Source organism: Cydia splendana, chromosome 10 (assembly GCF_910591565.1).
Source record: "Cydia splendana chromosome 10, ilCydSple1.2, whole genome shotgun sequence".
Taxonomy (NCBI): Eukaryota; Metazoa; Arthropoda; class Insecta; order Lepidoptera; family Tortricidae; genus Cydia; species Cydia splendana.
Window position 1 is genome coordinate 20,635,929 of NC_085969.1, and position 15,123 is coordinate 20,651,051.

The 15,123-nt window shown below is 37.5% G+C and overlaps 2 long non-coding RNA genes across 2 annotated transcripts in view; both read right to left on the reverse strand.

Moving 5' to 3' along the window:
* LOC134794469 (uncharacterized) overlaps positions 1-15,123 on the reverse strand; it is a 585,842-nt gene that overhangs the window by 232,504 nt on the left and 338,215 nt on the right. The window lies entirely within an intron of this gene.
* On the reverse strand, positions 3,642-5,687 carry LOC134794636 (uncharacterized). Its single transcript, XR_010144706.1, has 3 exons — positions 5,425-5,687; positions 5,273-5,333; positions 3,642-5,190 (listed from the first exon to the last, which is right to left on the reverse strand). It is a non-coding gene; the product is annotated as an uncharacterized LOC134794636 (long non-coding RNA).

Genomic DNA, 15,123 nt, shown 5'->3' on the forward strand with positions numbered 1-15,123 from the left:
AAATCATAATTAACCATTTTAAATTTATAGTTGGTGGCGAATGCCACACAAAAGTTATGCAACAGACCGACCTCAACAACTGCTGCTGGAACTGCAGCAGCGGGGAGCGAACTTGCCTTTCCCCGGGAAGCTGGCTGCTAACCTGGTTGGAGCCGGCCGCTGCAGATGGCGTGGTACAGATCCCACAGCCTCATTTTACAACTTCTAAACATCTTCAAATGAATTCCAAAAGAAATCGAAAGCTCTTCCAAAAAAATTCACAAGCTCTTCAAAAGAAAGTTCACAAGCTCCCGGCTCCTGTAAACCGAGAAATGGATACATTAGCCGACGCCTTAATGGCCGCTAAAGAAAATATGAAACAATTGGAAATTTAGCTCACCGCACTGGAAGCTGTTAGGACTTCTGGCGGAGCACTCCCAACCCTCGAGCAGGAGTCAACTCTGTAAAGAACCAAAAACCTGGTTGAGGACGAACCCACAACGTTTCGCGCCATTGTGGAGTTGATCACACCTAAATTCCATTTGTACTTACTCAGTGGAGCACACCGAAGGACTCGAGCTGCTTCCAGCATTTCGACCAACATGGCGAATGTGTCGTCTCACCACAAATAGTACTCATGCGAGCGTGCGTCCCCGGAGGGGTCCACACATCAAAAGTGCATGTCATCTCAAAATGACCTCCTCATATGTTGAGTACAAAAGGCCAAAACAAAAGTAGGGTGCCAATCCCTTGAAGACACAAATCCTACGAAAATTCTGACTGATTTATTTAACAATTCACTCCTGAGCCTAAGAAATATATTTTACCAATAAATCTAATAAAGTTTCATTTCAGAGCCCCCTTTTTGGAGTCTGTAATTCCTATGTTTTATTTAACATCTAAATTCTCTCTTACCTAAAAACTAAAAAACATATCTAAATCATACAAAGTTTTCCTGGAGTGACAACCTAAATATCTCAAGTTTTAATTATTTTTACTCGTATGACAACCCCGACAACAGATAAGCATAAAGAGGTGCATCTGAATGCAACAGATTATGCAAATAAGTGCAACCAATCGAGTTAGTTTGGGATATTGTTAAAATCATCGAAATAAGAAAAGGAATTCAACCCAAAAATATTAATTTAAAATTTAAGAAAATGTCTACGTTACAATACCCCCCTCCCCGATTTTAAGGTTCAACGTAGGTGAACCGCTCGCTGTCCTCAGCGACTTGCACCACTAACACAAAATGAGGGCCAGAAAACTAATCTACTCAAAAAACTGATCTAGAAAACCTAGAATCTCCACAAAAGGTCTGACGCAACTTCGAGATTCCAACTTACCAAAAATGCTCAAACAAACTACCCAAAATCTAAAAGTGAAATCATACCAACGTTAATCCATCTAAACAAACTGCTGTTCTGACCGAACAAAAAAATCTAAACAACATCTCGAACCCACGTCAACACCACGGAAGGTGAAAAAAAAAACTATGCGGCCCACTGCACTGCACATAGAAAAAAACCTCCGTCTATCCTTCCAACCCGTAAACAAACCGTTGGCCTTCCCAGTACAACACGATAAAAGCTTGTTGTGCTGAGAAAGCCAAAACCAACCGCCAGGACCGATGTTCAGCATTCCTCAAAAAACTCAGCTAGACCGGGCGAAATGAAACCTATAGTCCACTAACCATAAGCCTTCAATGAAAACCTTTGTTGCAACCCTACCGGTTGAGGACACTAAGGTTTGTCCCAACCCTTCAGGTAGACAACAATCATCAAACAACCCTAAAAATCCAAAACGGCCCTTTGAGTTGGTGAGGTACACCTGTCCCCCCCAACTCTCCGGAATCAAAAAAAAACCCATACCAAAAAATATGAAAATATGGTATACCTAAACAAAACGAGGTAGGTACATAGGCAGTTGAGTGGTTTGTCGTCCTTGGCGGCACGACGACTGGTACAAGACGAGGGGTCGTGCGTCCAAGGATAACTCCCCAAAACTCTAAAACCACACTAAATCTAAAAAACTTCAACCATTTGGCTGACTTGCATTGCGGTAGCAGGCGTAAAAAGGTGGCGGAGACACCGTGTGCCGTTCCAACGCCTTCAAAAATGGCACATTGGATCGTCAACACGATAAAAAGAGGTACCAAACCAAAAGGGGTACCGCGGTCGATATGTCCAAAAAAGCAAGAACCCAATTTAAAACAGCCCCTCAAAAATGGTAACTGCTGGGTATGAACCCCATACCGACCAATGCGTAGCCACAAATACGCAAAATTGCACAAAACCGTGCTCGAGTGTGGTAAGCACTCGAAACCTACTACCGAAATCCAAATTTGCCATGTTAAGGACTCGCTCTGACCTTAAAAAGTGAGCAAGTTGTTTCGCCCCAAATATACTTCACACACTTTACCATACCTTTCATATCTCATCTGTCGCCCCTACCATACTTCACGCATTTCAAATCCCGTTCTTCCATCCCCAAACAAAATTAGTAGTGAATACAGTCAGTGCTGTTCACCACGTACCGTGCATAAAGTCGTGATTGGATATTTTACCATAAAACCCAACACTCCAAACGAGACAACCGTGAAACTAAACGTTATTGTGTAGGCGAGGCCTTGGAAAATACCACCTCATTGAAAACCTACCAAAAACTTGTGTCAAAATCCAAAACATGCCACGAGCCTTATTCGAAATTCCCGCCAAATCTCAAAACGAAATTTTTAACTAAAATCTTGGCCGAATTAAAAAAACTACTTCAAATTAATTTATCTCATTAAATTTGAGTACTAAAACCTGACTAAAACCAAATCTCGTAACGTTCTAAACCAAATTAACTATATTGTATTTAACTAAATAAATATCAATATTCTAACAAATTTCAATATCTCATAAAAAACCGAGCGTTTTTTTTTTAAACGCCGAACTCGTTACGAAATAAAGCAAACATTACTAAAAATTACGCGTTTCTGAACGCACCCTAGTGACGTCTCTGTGTTTAAAAAAAAACAATTTTATGCATTAAAAAATTACTTTGTACTTTAAACTAAATCACAAGAGTAAAATTTTGGTTGTATATACCATTCTATATTTGGAAAATTACCATTTAATATTAAACACAAGTCGTAAGTTGTGTGGGGAACCATTAAAAACTCGAAACCGCTAAATAAATGTCGCTTTCAGCGACTCAAAACTCGACTCAGAGTTAATCGAAAACTACCAAAAATACAGGTAAAACACTAAATTATGAGATCAGGAGTCATCTTATTTCACACGATTATCCCTCTCCCTTCAAAATAAACGCTAAATGTCATTGCAAAGCCAAATGAAATAAACTAACCAAAAATGTATTGCATACCTCAAAATTTAAGTGAAATTGTTACAGATTACATCAAAACCGTGCTGACTTTTGATATATAACCACTACAAAAACAAAAGGCATCCAGCCATTTCTATAACTGGACAGCCGGATCACAGGAATTGCTAATTTTGAAATATAAATGATGTCAATTGTTCTGGAACTGAATGCGCTAGCACGCCAAAGAAGAATATCTTCAATCTTTCAGAAGTTTAAATCACTATGAAACACCACAAGAAGCTTGCCGGGCACTACTGCCAGACCATACTTCTATAATAAACTGGTTCCCCTGCGGCTATGCGGAGAGCTCTGAAAAACAAAATTGCCGACACTGCTTCCACAGCTGCTTGGACCTAGGATGAGCTCCTGATTGGCATTGACCTTCCTAAATAAATTATTATCAATAAGCTGTGAAATTGAGTGTTGCGTTTCAACTTTAATATACTAAATATGCTACTGCATTGAAATTTCTGGTGCTTCATGTTTACAACAAATGTGCTGTGTAATAAAATGAAATTAAATTATGTTAATTGTGTTAACTATTGTTTTCCTTAACAATACTTGGTGTGTGGTGAAATTACTATGCCTTTAGGCTTAACCGTACAAAACAAATCTCTGTGTAAAAAGTTACAAAATGTATATACAAACTATTGAAAAAAAATGCAGTTCCAGCAAACATATAAAAATAATAAAGTGACAAGTTTCTATTAAAATTCACAAAACTTTCTCTTAAAATATGAAATTCTAAACTAAATACAAATATTACATGTGATCCCAAGTGGCAAAATTGTGTTCTCTTTTTTTATGTTATAAAATACAACATTTTTATTTTTAATTGAAATTAAAATGTTAAATGTGAAACCAAACGAAATACTAGTGTCAAAACTTCAAAATAGTATCCAAATTGACTAAAAATGCAACATGTGCTTTGACATCTGTCAAGTCAGCAAATTTTTATAACCTCAAAATGTGTCATACAAAATTCAATCGTTTTCAGAAAAATTACATGTAATTGTGCACAAAATTCAATAGAAATGTAGGCAAATGCCCAAATTATGGTATGCAATACCTAAAACATCTTTGCAATGTAACAAAATACTCTACAAAAGGTGAGTTAAACAAAATGATTTTCTGGTGCATAAAAATAAGTCTAGGCTTTTCCTCCAGCAAGTAATTATTTAGAAACATGAAAATCCTTGGGCGCCATTGTAACACGGCTGTTTTGAAAGGGGGTAAAATAATAAATGAAAAGCTCCGGCTTGTGGAAAATGGAAACAGCCATGTTAACAAAACAAAATTAAATTATATAGACTAAACGGAAACCTTGCTGCAGGAAAGCTAGGAGGAGAAACAATTAAACAAATTTATGTCTAACAAACTTTATTAATCTAATCATTTACTATTAAATGCTCAGTGGTAAGCTGGGTCGCTTCACAGGTTCTAGTTATAAGGGTTTACACCCATTAATTAAAAACTAAAAACTAAATTTCGAAATACCTAAGTTTTATGCACCAGAACTTTCAAAACTTCAAACTGAATAAAATTAAATCATAATTAACCATTTTAAATTTATAGTTGGTGGCGAATGCCACACAAAAGTTATGCAACAGACCGACCTCAACAACTGCTGCTGGAACTGCAGCAGCGGGGAGCGAACTTGCCTTTCCCCGGGAAGCTGGCTGCTAACCTGGTTGGAGCCGGCCGCTGCAGATGGCGTGGTACAGATCCCACAGCCTCATTTTACAACTTCTAAACATCTTCAAATGAATTCCAAAAGAAATCGAAAGCTCTTCCAAAAAAATTCACAAGCTCTTCAAAAGAAAGTTCACAAGCTCCCGGCTCCTGTAAACCGAGAAATGGATACATTAGCCGACGCCTTAATGGCCGCTAAAGAAAATATGAAACAATTGGAAATTTAGCTCACCGCACTGGAAGCTGTTAGGACTTCTGGCGGAGCACTCCCAACCCTCGAGCAGGAGTCAACTCTGTAAAGAACCAAAAACCTGGTTGAGGACGAACCCACAACGTTTCGCGCCATTGTGGAGTTGATCACACCTAAATTCCATTTGTACTTACTCAGTGGAGCACACCGAAGGACTCGAGCTGCTTCCAGCATTTCGACCAACATGGCGAATGTGTGGTCTCACCACAAATAGTACTCATGCGAGCGTGCGTCCCCGGAGGGGTCCACACATCAAAAGTGCATGTCATCTCAAAATGACCTCCTCATATGTTGAGTACAAAAGGCCAAAACAAAAGTAGGGTGCCAATCCCTTGAAGACACAAATCCTACGAAAATTCTGACTGATTTATTTAACAATTCACTCCTGAGCCTAAGAAATATATTTTACCAATAAATCTAATAAAGTTTCATTTCAGAGCCCCCTTTTTGGAGTCTGTAATTCCTATGTTTTATTTAACATCTAAATTCTCTCTTACCTAAAAACTAAAAAACATATCTAAATCATACAAAGTTTTCCTGGAGTGACAACCTAAATATCTCAAGTTTTAATTATTTTTACTCGTATGACAACCCCGACAACAGATAAGCATAAAGAGGTGCATCTGAATGCAACAGATTATGCAAATAAGTGCAACCAATCGAGTTAGTTTGGGATATTGTTAAAATCATCGAAATAAGAAAAGGAATTCAACCCAAAAATATTAATTTAAAATTTAAGAAAATGTCTACGTTACGTTAGTGTTTTTTACTTGTTAAAAATAAAAAACGCAAACAGCCAATTATTATTGCCGCGAGCCGCGTCTACACGACCCGATCAGCTATCATTTCAATCTATAGGATAGAGTGAGATAGTAAGATAAACGACCTTACTTGTCTCGTTCTTACAAGACCGTTGTGCACGTGTATGATCGTGCGAATACTGCTTAATAAAATCAAAGATTATTTATATATTTTTTTAAGGATCCGTGTTTATAAAGCTTATATGGTTTGTCAAAGGACTTTCTCATTTCAAACAGACAGAGAGAATCATACTATCTTTGTCTTACGCTAGTACTAGCACCCAAAAGAAAAGGATGGGTATAGTTTTCCTGGTTCTTACTGACTGACAAATTGGTTTGACCAACTATATTGCACAATTATATTGAATGAACGAATATTGAATGGTACTGAATGACAGAATAAGTTTGTGCCTTTAACTTTTAAAAATTAATTAAAGAGGGAAATAGTTTTTGACATTTTGGATGTGAAGGTTCAATTTGAGTGATGCTTACTTGGACCACATCTTCTTTGCTTGTACAAAATGTAGCTACTCACTATACGATGTATTACCCGAAAATGTTCCACGACCTATATGCTTTAGCTCGCTTCTTTGCCACATGGATACTAAGCTAACTTCTATTCTAATTAAATATTTACAAACAAATAACATAAAACTCTAAATATTGTCTTATCTCTTCTAATTTAATGCGTATAATTCATGTCAATCTATACTCGTTTTATTCTAAACTCTATATTTCTATATTATAATTATATATCGTTTTCTTCTCTTCCACTTCCTTCATGTTGGCACTACTAACGTTCTGTCATCCGCTTCCCGCTTTTTTGCTAATCGTTGTATTCGTCATGTGTTTGTCTGTGATGTTCATAACAATTATTTGTTTTTAGGCTTCCCCGACTACATCCTCCCAAAAATGCAAAATTATTATACCGAACATTCTCCTCACGTGTGAAAGTCAACACCGACATTGGCAAATCCACCCTGTGCAAAATTCCAGGGAGTAAGCCAGAAAAAAAAAAAAAAAAAAAAAAAAAAAAAAAAAAAAAAAAAAAATTGAGTGATGCTTGATGCTTAAATAATTATTATTTTACCTTATTTCCTCGCATGTTTGGAGAAAAGCACTATATATGCCTCGGCAGGAATAGCAATTCGTGGATTCGTCTTCTTTTGTCATGCCTTAAACATAACAAAATTCGCAATACATTGCTTCTTAGAATAAACTTTAAAGTATATTAAAAATCAAACCACAAGTTATTTTTAAAAGTTGCTGAACAAATGTTGGTCAGTATGAGGAGTACAGCCTACAGTTAAATTTTATGCTCGTATTACAGGCCACACCCGGTATAACGATTAAATTTGATTATTTTACCCTTTTTCCGACGTTTCAGCCAGCTTGCACTAGCTGTGTGGAATTTGATCGCGTTAGACCCATTAATGACATTAATTTATGTGTACGAAACGCGAAAGTTTAAACTGTTATAATGTTCTTTTTTTCTGAGATAATTAAAATATTTTATTTAATATCAATAAAATTAAAAACTAAAATTAAAACTAAACTAAACTAAATTAAAATAAATCTAAAAAAGGTCCTCGCGGCATTGTGCCAAAGATGCTGGCAGCATTCCCTCGCTGAATGGCAATATTAATGCGCTGCGAGAGAAAGTTGTCAGCTCTCTGGTCACCGGTAGTTCTGCGACTTGCATATTGCTAATGATGCTAATGAATAAACATTTATAACATACAAACCGTGGATTTAGTTCTATATCCATTGCATAAAAATAAAAAATAATACACAGAAACGAGAAAATACACAAAAACACGTGATTGTAACATGATTGCCTGGGTAAAGTAAACTCGAAAACATATACAAAACTAGTAATGACATTATAACGAGGTGACTCCATTGTTCTGCGTACATTATAAAGTTTTTTTGTAATTTTAAGTAGGTAATATGTAGATAATAATAATTATGTGGTCGTCTAGTCCTTTGGATTAAAAAAATAACACATTGATTTGTAACCAAACATTCTTTTGACATACCTTGTAATTTTTTATTATGTAATATTTTATTTTTATAGCACACCATGAGGTCAGTTTCGCTGTTTATTAGGTAAGTATATAATATCTGGGAGACCGAGCTTTGCTCGGAAAACAAATAAAAACTCACAAATGATCGTTTTCCCATAGATAAGACCTAGCTAGATCGATTTATCGGCCTCGAAAACCCCCATATAGCAAATTTCATCGAAATCGTTAGAGCCGTTTCCGAGATTCCCGATATATAAATATAAATAAATAAACAAGAATTGTTCGTTTAAAGGTATTAGATAGATATATGTGTCGTTCCACGGGAAAAGGTACCTTATGAGGGTTTCTAGTTTCAGAGATATTAAATGTTTTGTAAAGAGGTGAAAAAATGCTCATTTTTTTTTTATTGTGTGATCTGAAACCTTAATGCGTAACGTTTGTTTACCTGTTTTTATTTTTGTTATAAGTTAGTTATAGGCCTAGTAATGTCGTCTCAGAGTTTAGTAGAAAAGGTACCTTATGGAAAAAAGATTAAAAATTCCCAAAAAAACTAGTTAATACGGGAAAAGAAGTTTGGTAGAGAACTGTATTAGCATTCTGCAAAACTAATTTGATAATTTCAGTTCTGGTTGGGGCGCCTCGCAAATATTATAACCGTACCTATGTACGGTACCGACATCACAAATCCAAGTAGACTGCTATTATACCAAAGTTACTCTCGTCAAGTCTTTCTTAACTAGAATAATCTTCATTTGGTTTGGTCGCATGCAGTAAATCAGCCATTGGTTTGCTGAAAAATGCCAATACCCGACGCATTACCTCATGGAATATCTGAGGTCATTGAACCTCAATGCCGCTTATCTTCAATAGCAACCGAAATATATTATTGATAAGAATTAGACGATTTATACCATTACCAAAATATTATTAGTTTATCCTAACTGTTCCATCATCATCATGCCTCATCATGTAACTTGACCACAAGGTACCTTTTCATTACATACAAATTATTGGTCTTTTTTAAGATTATTATGACGAAGAACTAATTAAATTTGGGGCAGTTTAATGTAAATTAATATTTTCTATTCATAAAAGATAAACTGTAATATGATTGATATTTTGTAGTGATGTATTATTAGATTTATTTCCATAAGGTACCTTTTCGTAAATGTATGGAGCAAATACTGTTATTGTTATGTAAGTTTAAAGTGGCATAAGGGGTTAAATATAGTATTTAGTTGGGGTTTTAGGATTTATTTCATTTGAATGACAGAATTTCTTTCATATGTACGCAGAAAAATTGATTGTGTGTCACATTAAAAGTAAAAATATTCAATTTTGTGATTTTATATGAAAAAGTCAGAAATACATTTTCACCTCTAAATCGGTATTGTTTTTTGCTTAAACTGTCTGTCAGTGTCGTTTTCTAATAGATAAAATTTAAATCTTGAGAGCTCATTGCGATCAATCGTGAAAATGAAATAAAACTTTATTTTCAAGAGATTGGTTAGTATACACATAAATCAGTCGATATCAAAAGTTTCTATTTGCATTACAGAACAAGTCGCAATATTTTTTTAATCTCAGATATATAAGGTATTATTATTTGTAGCCAACTATGTAACTTACTTCAGGAACATAGTTTTTTAGGCGGCTAAACTTAAAACTTCTCTATCGTAAAGTTGCTCATTTCACAACATTATTTTCAAAAAATCATATCTCTGTAACTACGTAACCTAGAAGGTTGATCTTTTGTGTTATCGATAGCTTATTTATTGTAGATTACTGGGGTATGCATAACTCCATACCCGCCATAAGGTACCTTTGACCGTGGGACGTCACATATTTTTATTAATCATCGCTCTCTCTCTCACTCTCACAGACCCCACATGTCAGTGTCAAATGTGACGTTTCTTCAAACAAAAACGCCACTTTGACACTGACACATCTAATCCATATCGTTTCCTAGATCTATTAATTGACGTATCTTAAAGTTCGCATCGGGCAGTTAGGCTGCTACTCGACGCAACGTTGACGCAACTTAGCAGCGACGCCATTTTCGCGACGCTCAAAAGACGCTAATGTGGAGTGGCCCTTAAGGTGGGATCAGACGGTTAATTTTCTGTTCATTTTCTAGTTTCACTATTCATCTTTCACTCAAAGTGACACGTCTGAACACAAAATGAACCAAAAGTGAGAAATGAATTCATTAGTGAAAGGTTCCAACAATGTTGGATATTTTCATTCGGCATCTTTCACTCGCACTCCGAATGAACACAAAATGAACAGTGTGAACACAGAAATGAACGTTCATTCGGATTATGTATATTTTTCTCGAATCCTGTGGGTATACTACTATTACCACTAGACACTGATAACGTAAAATCAATAAAATGGTGTTCAAGTGGAACTAACAAAATACTCTTTTATTTTTGGAGCATTTTAAAAATTACCATTGCCTCTGGAACCACAAAATTGATGAGTATAAAGACAGAACAATCCGGGCAAATTCTATAAAATCTCTAATTAGTGATTTAAACTTAGAGGTTAGTGAAGAAGCAAACTTAAAATAAAGACGATACGGACCCGATATACAACAAAATTGACCAAAATACCTATACGAAGACGCACAACTTCATTCGACGCCATAGTGAAAAAAAAGAAAAAGTTAATAATCTTTCCAGCAGCCGTGTGAACGTGGAATGAAAGGAAAATGAACCATTCACTCAAGTGAACATTCATCCGAGTGAACCGTCTGATCCCACCTTTAGGATGTTCTTAGCGTTCAAAAGGTTAAGCTTACTGTGGGACGTGGTCAATTTTTGTATTTATGTCCAACTTATAATTGTAACGATGCGTGTAATAACAGAACGTTACACTATCACCTTTCCTACTATTATCAAACTACACAACGGCACTTAATCACGTATTTAAGTTTTAAGATTTACCTCCGACGTTTCGAGGACGGCGTTGTCCCCGTGGTCTCGGAGAAGACTGGCTCAAGTTGACATCAACATCTTCTAGCCGCGCGGGTTTTTCGAACTTTCCTACTATTTCTGGCACATTCATATTCTCATCATCATCATCCTCGCGTTGCCGCGGCATTTTGCCACGGCTCATGGTAAGTCTGCAAGCCTATTATTTATTTATAATCATTTATTTCGTGTAACACACATATTTTGTTAGTAAATACCTAACAACAGTTTCAAAAGGGTTAGTGCCTAAGCCTAAAAATTATACTTATAGGTACCTAAACTTTACCTAAAAGGCCTAAAAGCTATCACGGTATGGAGCCCATGGGGGAATGTAGTCCCGCACAGTGTAGCATTTAGCGGACAAGCAGGCTTGTTTGGCATTCTCAAGATGATGTTGGGACTGTCGCGCACTCGGTGGACCAGGGATGCGGCGCCCCTGCGCTCAAAAAATCCACTCCGGGCGCAGGCGCTCCGCCAAGACCGCCAACGGCGGCCGCTAGGTTCATAGCGACGTTGGCTCCTCTACAAGTCTACGACGATGATAGACGATGACTGACTGGCTGAGAGGGCATTCTCGGCAGACTCCGCCAGCCATCGTCTACCACCCGTGAGTTGTCGGATTTTTGGGTACGCATCAAAGGGAATCGACGGGTGGTTGCGTAGTACAGGCGATCATGTGGATGCCTGCACGATGATCTTGCCGATGATATTAGAAGATGATACAATCAATGATCATCGCCGATAGTGTAAATTAAGGTTTAAAAAGATTTTAGCAGTTTTACGATTAATTTTTATTACTCGTAGGATCCACGATACGGACGGTGATCTCGTGGCAGAACTCAGTGGCTCCAGCGGTGACCAGCTGTAGTTCGTGAACAGCTAGCCCTGGGAGCTGGTAGCCTGGCAGAGCGTGCGAGACCTTATTCAGGTCCAGGTTCTCGTAACGGTAAATACCCTGAAACAGTGACATGATATTTAATAATAGAATATCTGGGAGACCGAGCTTTGCTCGGGAAACATAAAAACTCAAAATGCACGTTTTTCCAGAGATATGACCTAGCTAGATCGATTTTTCGACCCCGAGAACACCTATATATAGCAAATTTCATCGAAATCGTTAGAGCCGTTTCTGAGATCCCCGAAATATAATATATAGGTACATAAATAAATATACAAGAATTGGTCTTTTAATTTAATAAATAAATAAAATAGATTAATAATTAGAGCTCGGACTCACTAGCAATATAAACTATATAAGCTAACAGAATTCTGGAAAGATAAAATAAATGACGGTCACTAACGAACTAGAATATATAGACGTCAGACTAGAGCTGAAATAAGTTTATGGAAAAAAACATATTTGGTAGGTACAAGCTTTTATTTATCTTTTCTTTCCACAGGCAACTAAGACCCCAAACACAATTGGTTTGCGCTTTTTTGAAGTGAAAACTTCTTTAGCGGCGCTGTGCACTTTTTGTGACGGGGAAAAAATGTTACACTCGTGAGCTCGCGACAGCGTAAGACGTAAGATGCTTCGTAAGACGGACACGTGACCTGATCGAAAAACTGTTACAATGTCATTGAGTTTTCACTTCTGCCGGCACTCCCGGCACTCCCGGCCACCTCCTGCTCTTGTCTTCATCATCAGATCGGCTCCACGTCATCACAATATTGCATTGTTTTGCCATCCGATTTATATATGTATGCAAATTTTCAGCTCAATCGGAAAGTAGGTCAAATTTAGCTTCCAAGATTTGTCCCACACTAACCAACGGACCAATCACAACTTTTTTTATAAGAGGAAATGGAGTTGACTCATATTTAAAGCTACAGGCGGGGTATAATGGGTAAAAGCACAGTGTTGTTCCATAAAAGTAATCTGTAGTGATAGATATTCATCATCATCCTCCTAGCGTTTGTACCGTACGGGGTTCGCTTTTCTACTTTCTCCTTCCACTTCGCTCTATTGATAGTAGATATTAATGATGATTGTAGTGATAGATGCGGAAATGCGGAAATGGCATTGGGTTGGGCATATCCTCAGGAAACCTGACACCCACCTATCCAAAGTGGCCCTGACCTGGAAGATGCCCGGCAAACGGAAACATGGTCGCCCTAAATCTACTTGGCGCCGTTCTGTGGAGCAAGAGCTGGGTGTATTGGGGATGGGGTGGGAGGAGGCTACCCAAGCTGCCCAGGACCGGAGTCAGTGGAAGAAAAAGATTCGAGCCCTACACCCCAGCAGGGGGTAACAGGATGGAAAGAAGAGAAGAAGAAGAGTAGTGATAGATATTAATGATGTAAATCCGTAGCAACTTCTGGCACACTTACTGTATTCATCATACAGTTCCTCGAAGTGTAGGAGATGTTTCCAAAAACCAGGAGTGCTTTAACCATAATGTTTCTGCAGGATACATGGGTGATCTGGAACTTGATGAGACGTCTTCCAGCGTCGTCTACGGTGTACGTTCTTCCACTAAACTGTATGACATATTATACCATCACGCTCCCCGGCTGTTGCGCCATTTAGAGTCCTAGCTAAACTGGTTGTTTAATACTTACGCTATACAATTTCCAATTTAGCAAGAACCCTAAATAGCATAACAGGACCGCGTGGTGACTGTAAATAAATAATGAGAGTTAGACCAAGAAAAGTCTGCAACGATTTCGATAGCACACGCAGTGCAAGTGTTATTTTAAACGTCAAACCTCTATGAAATTATGACGTGTAAATAACACTTGCACTGCGTATGCTATCAAAATCGTTGCAGACTTTTCTTGGTCTAACCTTGAGTATGTTCTACGAGGAAATTAATTTCAGTAGGTACAGATGTATTAGTGCAATTCATTAATAGTGTAATTGTTTGCCATCGTATTTTCTCCGAAACGTTCGTATTTGTCATGCTACTTCAGTCAACCTCAGTATTTTTAGGGTTCCGTGCCTCAAAAAGAAAAAACGGAACCCTTATAGCAGTGGTCGGCAACCTTTTAGCAGCCAAGGGCCACCAGCCAGTTAAGGAAGTAGACGCGGGCCGCAATTTTGTTAATATGTGTGACTTTATCAGACGTTGATGTTTGACAATACTACATACAACATAGCCAAGGGGGCTCGCGGGCCGGTTGTTGCCGACCGCGGCCTTATAGCGCGGCATCACTCGTGCGTCTATCTGTCTTTCCGACCATTCCCCCCCATTTATCTCCGAAACTGGATCTACAATTTTGAAAAAAAAACACAAAATAGTTCTTTACCTATATTAGATGACAGGAAAACCTATGAGAAATGTGCAGTTAAAAAGCGTGAGTCGGACTTATATAATTACTTAGTTTTTGATCCGACCCGGGTTTTAAAGACATTTCATTCACGTTTCACATAAAAATATACATTTTTAAAAATTGGGTAATGTACGGAACCCTTGGAACGCGAGTCCGAGTTTTGCCGTGGAACGTCACATCTCTTTACTATTTCATATCTAGTGAATCTCTAATTCATTTCCCGAATCGCGCCGTTAACCTAGAGTTAATGCTGACACGTACGCCAACGACACACAAATAAATTAACAATTCCATACATTTGGCATTTTCTATCAACGATTTTCATCTGGCTAGGCGACTAACTAGAACCATAGTAGTTTTAGTTCTTTTAAATTACGTAAGTACGTATGCATGAAGTTTATATTTGAACGAAATATTTTTTATTCGGATGTTTGTTGCCGTTATATCATGTTACAAATGCATTTCCGTTATTAAATTAATTATCATTTAATTGCTTAAAATAATTAAAAAAAATTACAAAATGTTGCCCGCGAATGTGAGCGAATCGCAACGCTATTAGTCGAAACGTCACGTGACGTCACTCGATTAAACAAATTGTAAAGACCAACCAAGAGTGAAAGAGATGGCATTATCATTATGACCTGACTCGCCACTAAGTAGCAAACGTCAGTTGCGCCACACCGAGTGACGTCATCACTTCTGTCGAATTCGCGCCAAAAATTATGAGCGTTTCAACCGCTCAAAATTGTTGTACATTT